We start from the raw sequence: 6,880 nt of genomic DNA on the forward strand, positions 1-6,880 counted from the left end.
GAAAGTACAAACCCCCATAAAAAGAAAATACTCAACCTCAACATTTGACGAAAGTAAAATAAGCCCTAAGTGGGGTCACTAAGACAAAACTGAGAAATATCTTGGAGCTTTTTTTCTGATGCACATTCTGGACTGAAATGACTTATTTAAGATACTGTAGAGAGCTCATCTTTTGATCAGAGTAAGACAGAGATGAGTTCCTGAGGCCAATATGAGAAAACTGAGACATATTTGAGAAGAATCACGAGATCCCAGGAGTCATAGCTGAGATTTCTTTGAGCTCTTTCTCTGATCTCATGGTCCAATGTTCAGGAGACTTCAATTAGACTTGTTTAAGATCAGTTAGAGATCTCTTGTTTTGATCAGAGTCAGACATAAATGAGATTTTATATGGTTGTTTCTCCTGAGATGAATTTGAGGAGTAGGAGAAAAGGCCTTTGGTCTCATCTTGGTATTAAAAGCAGCTCATTTGTGTCTAGGAGCAAAGAAGGAAACAACTATGAGATCTCATCTTGGATTTTGCTTTCCTATGGGAAGACAAAGAAAGGTAGCCTGTAAATCTTTATTTAATTATTTGCTTTTGTAATGGACAGTCGGTATTAATATTTGTGGGAATGACAGTGGCACCAGTAGTTATGTTTGAGGCTTATAATAAATTTACGTCTTCGCAGCGTGTGTTTGTGTGAGTTTAAAGTGATAATGTTGTCGGTCTTGAAATGAAAAATTGCAGAGGTTGTCGGGTTGGGGCCGGGCTAGGGCTGGAGTTTTTGGCGTGGATTTAGCAAGAAGCGATCTCCGAGGAGCCATTAGCAAGGGTACACGAGAGCAGCCTTAATGGAAGTCTTTTACTGGCCGACACGCCCCCTTATTGAATTTCAGTTAGCCCATTGACTATGGTCGCTGCAGCTGATCTGACACATCACTGGGGTTTCATACCCGAGTGAAGACAGATAACAGATTAAACTCAAGTGTATCACTCCCAAGTATTATATTTTGTTTGTTCTCAGATTCACCATCTGTGTTTATTGCAGGTCTGAACATCAAAGGGACCACAAACAAATTTTGATATTTATTAGAAAGATTTTCTTTTCACGATCTGTTGTGTCCCCAAATACCTTTTATTATGGAGACAATTAAAGGGAGAGTGTGTCGGAGAGTCTCTCTGTCAGCAAGAAACACTTTCTACATCGTTTATTGTCATTTCCATTTAGTCACATGTGAGGCTGGTAATTCTTGAGAGTTGGCTTTGATATGAAACATTTAACCTAATAAATATTTTCCAATGTTCAAAAGACACCATGATCACATTCTGGGTTATTCAATAATGAATTCATGATGAGAGTATCAATAAATGAAGATGCAAATAATGAATAAACAATATAATGCCAGTAGAAATTATCCCGTGCCTGTGAGCTGGATAAATACACAATGCAGTCTGTGCAGGTGTTTGTTAAATAACAGCTACAGAGAGCAAACACTGCTGCTCTGGCAGTGATATCTCTGGCTGTGTGCTTTTATTCTCCATATAATGTCTCTACAGCTGTTAGAGCCGACTGATAGCCGTCATCAAAAACGGATGTCGCTTCATGTGACGCTTCAGAAGAAAGGATGTGTCATTACACTAAAAACATAATTTCCTTGTTTCTTTTTACTTTGTATGGTTTCCTTGCGTCCCTGTGTGCATCCCCAGTGGGAGGGACTACGACGCTAAGGAAAAGACTCCGAGTGGGGAAAATGTGGACGCTATTAAGAGAATTGAGATGCACCCCATATTCTTTCCTGCAGCTCCATAGAGCTGCCATCCTCTAGCTATCCACCAGGTGTCCTCAGACTTTCCCCTCCCAGTCTGGTCACCTGCCTTTCATCAGTTCATACGCTGGCAGTAAATGTAACCCGGCTCTTCAACCACTCTATGCCAGATTATTTCCAACCTAAGCGGTAGCCACAGCCTTCTTGGTTTATGTACTTAAATTGATTCAGTAGAGTTGTGTTGCTAACCTGCCTGTGTGCCAGCTACTCCCTAGCTGCCATGCTAACCTCTATCAGCCATGCTTCCCCTGTTTACCTCCGTTCACGCCAGCTCCTCCGTGACCATCGCTCGCTCCTGCTGTCACTGGATCCCCATTCTTTGCCATCAGTCCCTCATCCAGATCCGCTACAATAAAAACTTTGTTTTACTGACCCTGCTTCGGTCCCTCCTGGATTCAAGTTTAAGTTCAAGACCTTTATTTGTCCCCGAGGGGCAATTAGTTTTGCTGCAGTAGCAAAGAATTTGACACACAGTACATAACAACAAAGACGACAACATTGATTAAAAATACAGGGTCAGACCAATGGGTAAATGAATACCACAACATAATATATAACAGAAGTTACCTATTCTTTACAGAGCTAAGCAGAGAGATAGCAGAGGGTACGAAGGAGATAACATTCTGTCTCATACAAATTTAATTTATGTGTAGCCAGGTGAGCCAGGGCTACAGAGTTCTATAGTGTTATGTCAGACATAATGATATGACATTGCAGAGTTTGTAATGGGACACAGGGAAAGCAGAAGTATCGGTCTTGCGGAGTAGAATAACTGCAAGAGGTGTATTTTGGTTTATTGATAGGGAGGATATCTGATATCTAGTAAAGTACATAAATAATTATTAAGATCGGCAGACAAAAGAGCGAATCAACTAGCGGACCGAGGTATATGGATGATGATGGTGTTCCAGCTGATTCCTGACGATTGATAACAGAGTTTGTGTGTATCTTCACGCTGGGGAGAAAAACTGACTAGCGGGGACAAGTGCTGAGTTCCTGGAGTGTGTGTGTGTGTGGGCGTGACCAAAAAGGCCACTTCTGTTGTCTAGATTCTAGATTGTACATTCAAGAGTTTAAGGTCTAGAGTTCCTGTTTATCACAGTTAGTGTAAACTAGTTCATGGCAGCTGTTTACATACTGTGATAAGATTAAGGGGTAACGTAGTATACTGTAAAATCAAATAGTTGAGGTCAGATGCAACAAGTGAAAAAGTAAGAATTCCTGTGTTTTGTATAACCTCCAACTGACCTAAATCCTCGAAAGAACATTATTAATCTCATTTGAGTCCACTCGGGGAAGAAAAACCAACAAACTTTTTATTGTTTATTTATTGTGTTTGTGTTAATCCTGGCCAGGCCACATATGAGTAAAAAACCAGTTCAATAGTCGCGTTTTACTGCTCCTTGCTTTGTCTGGTACGACCAGTGGCTAATGCTAGTTCACTCCAGATAGCTAGTTTGTTGGCTTTTAGCCATCTCCAGCTGTGCTGCTGTAATTCTACATTTTAGTATGTCAAAAATAGTTGGTTTTCTCAACACACATTAAGATAATATGCAGGATAACCAAATGTCCACGCTAGAAGACATGTTTTCATGGTTTTGGTCACATTTCAGTCTGGTCTTCTTTTCAAGGACAGTCCCTCTTTCAGAATGATGAAATTGAGATTATTGGCCCTTAAAAACGTGTTTACTTTGGAAGACATACCTTATGATGTATGTAGCAACAGTTAATATCACTTTACATGAACATTTGAGCACATTTTAGAAAATGTTTTGTGTCAGCTACACACAGGACTAGTAACAGCTCCTCACCTGTCGGTTTAGAAGTTTGATAGCTCATGATTCATGTCCAAATGTAATTCAAGTTTGAATTCTATTCAGTTTTTCAGTTGAAAATAGATATAGCTGTACGACAATTGTTCTTCTAGATTTTCTTTTCAAGACTGCCTCTCTTCTTCACGCACCTTGACAGCATGTGAAGCTACAACTTGACTTCAACAACTTTATATCAGAGCAGAGAAATCGGTGTCACTTGGAATCAAATAGGGGGCATCTGAGTTAGTCATCACTTCAGATGATAATACTTCCTGTGTATCCATGCATGAAATGGCCCGTTCTTCCATGCATTACAGGTTTATACCTGACAGTGGCTGTGTGTACCTAGACAAGGGTGCAGTGGCTGTGCATGATAATGTAGTCACGGATGGGATCAATGTCTGAGTCACTTATGATATTCAGTGCTCATAATATGTGAGGAGGAGAGGTCCCTAGCTCTGTAGTCTCTGGCGTTGTGAGACTGGGAAAAAGAGTTACTTGAGGACCTTTTTCTACACAATTATAATTTTATTATCACACAAAAAGGGAACCCTATCATCATTTGACCAATACAATCAATGAATTGATAAAATCAATGTAGATACAGTTCAAATTATGAAAGTTTGGTTTTCTGTTTAACAGCAAGCTGTAACTCAGCTAGGTAAGGTCAAAACGCTACATTCATGTTTTTCTATAATCTAGGATCTCGAAAATGGTAAGCGCTTTAGCTATTGTGTTCAGTTTTTATTTTGAAGTGGGAAATGAGGATATCAGGATGCTGAAAATGGCAGTTAATATAAAACAATGACTTGAGCTTATTATTAGGAACAAAGCCTGATTTTAAAATTTTGACTCAATTTTGCATAAAACTATTCTTGTTCACTGTTATGTATTACCTCCTGTGATTTAGAAGTCTCCAGAGGTGTGTTTTTTAAAGAGTGAGCCTGAAAGGTTTGGCAAAACTGATTTAAAAATACTATCCTGGTGCATGCAACTGTCCCAATTAACTTGAAAGGTATGGAAAATGTGAAAACCAAAAGAAAAAAATAGATCACACTGGAACTATCCTTTACACAATGTCATTATTCAAGTTTCCATCCTAATTTAGTGCAAATCGAACCAAATTACCAGAAAATCAGCGAAAGAAAATGCTAATTCATGCGCATTTCCATCCACTACCACTACTTTTTACTCTCTTCTTCCAAAAGAAGCACAACTCTGTCTTTTTTATTGTGTTGCCCCTAAAACATATGAGTGAAATAGCAAGATGAGAAGCGTGGGGATTTTTGACAGACTCAGAGCAGAGCTAATGGCCCATTAAGCAGAAAAGGCTGCTTTTGATGTGACTGAAAGAGGAAGGAGAGAAACATGCAAGTGCTGCAGAGAACAGAGGCATAAGAGAGAGAGAGAGAGGGGTGAAGGTGAAAACAATACTACAGAGCAATCATTTCCTCAACATCATCTACTTACGGATCAGGCTCACAGTACAAAGAGTGGCTTGGATCAGCGCAGACACTCCATGGATTTTAAATCTTGTTATCTGCACCATAGTTTTGATGTGCAGATGAGCTCTGACTGGGAATGTGCGCGTTTTCAATCCTCGAGTTGTGTTCCTGCACCGACAGCATTTAACACATTGTCTCACATCAAACACTGCTCACAGCATGTGGTAATTATCACGGCTATGTTAACACTCGAGTATGGCGCGTTAAGTCACACTTATGGTTCAGCAGAGCACAATTCGAAACAGACGATGGAAGTCACAGGCTCCCTCAATGGTGCTTGCATCCACATGCCGCAGTTAGCTAGCCCATGTATCAGAAATGCTTTGGCACTGGCTAATCATGTGGTATGAAACTGAGAAGCTATATGATGAGGTTAATGCCACTTTAATACTAGCAAGTTCATTTTATGTCACTGATAGTGCCATCTATTCTTGTTTGTCCTCTTCCAGTTGAGTGATCTCCAGTAACTTTTAGTCCTTGCTCCACTACCAAAAAAAGCTATCCGACGAACTAATCAAACATTTGATGAATAATTTAATTGTGGCTTATCATATTTAAGATTTTAGAATGAAAGGGCTCAGTTGTTGAATCTACCATGTTTACTGAAATGGAAAATTGTCACTCACATTGTGTTCTGTGGAAGATATGTCGATATGTGCGCTTGATATCCAGTAACATGGACTGGAGCAAGAGTTTCAGAGTGGTGAGTTATTAATCTGTAATACATACATAAAGTTTTAACTGAGCTCTGTCTCTACATCACAGTAACAACTTCATGTCCACTGACTGCCTGGAGGGTAGCTAGTGTTTGGAAGGGAGAGGAGAGGTGTGCTGCAGCTCACTGTTCCACCGTTGTTTTTGAGGGCGTGTCAGAGTAGCCGCTTGGTGAGCGTTATAAGACGTTTAGCTTTCATCCCTGTGACGTCACAGCAGCTGGACTACAAACGAGCTGTTTTCAGTCAATTCAGAGCAGTGTTTTCTGTGGGCTGGACTTTTTCTCTTTGCAAACCTGTTACATGCACAAAAAAGAGATATAACTCAATAAAGGAGAGGGAAAAAGCCAAAAAGCATAATACCACCTCTTTCCTTTATTTGTTCCGATAATATGTGTTTTATTGTTAATTTTCAACTATTGAGCTTAAATACATATCATAGCATGACATAAAAAACATAATATTCCATATTGTCAGGTGTGGCATTTTACTCCTTTGATGCATGGTACACAGTTAAAATGAGTAATAAAAGAATCTCTATATATAGAGGCTGGGGTCCACCACACCAGGATGCCCCTGAGACAGTACAGCACATAACAACAGGGTGTAAAATGCAGGCAGGAACAGCATACATATGGAATGCCATAACCAGGTAGTTGGCATTTGCTGTTTTTCTATTACCAGTACCAGCTCAACTCGGCTTGCCTCGCCTCTACTCAACTCAGTTTTGGCCCGCTGTCCTCTGTTTTCCATTGCAGATAGTACCCAGAGACAGTACCCCTCAATGTAGCTGCTCGTCATAGCAACACCACACACAACTGCCATGACGTAATGTCCAATGCACCACACACACCAGCAACCCACACACAGCTGTCTCTTGATTTAAGTTAAAACATTTTTCTCATTCCTCAGAATGTAAAGACAGATAAGCGGTATGAAAACCTTCCAGCTGTGTTTTCCTCTGCCGTTGTTGCTGCAGCGGTCTGTGTGACGGCGGGACCAGAGGGCTCTGTGAGCGGGCAGCTGGCCTTCCGAAAAC

This window comes from Micropterus dolomieu, linkage group LG09 (genome assembly GCF_021292245.1).
Source record: "Micropterus dolomieu isolate WLL.071019.BEF.003 ecotype Adirondacks linkage group LG09, ASM2129224v1, whole genome shotgun sequence".
Taxonomy (NCBI): domain Eukaryota; kingdom Metazoa; phylum Chordata; class Actinopteri; order Centrarchiformes; family Centrarchidae; genus Micropterus; species Micropterus dolomieu.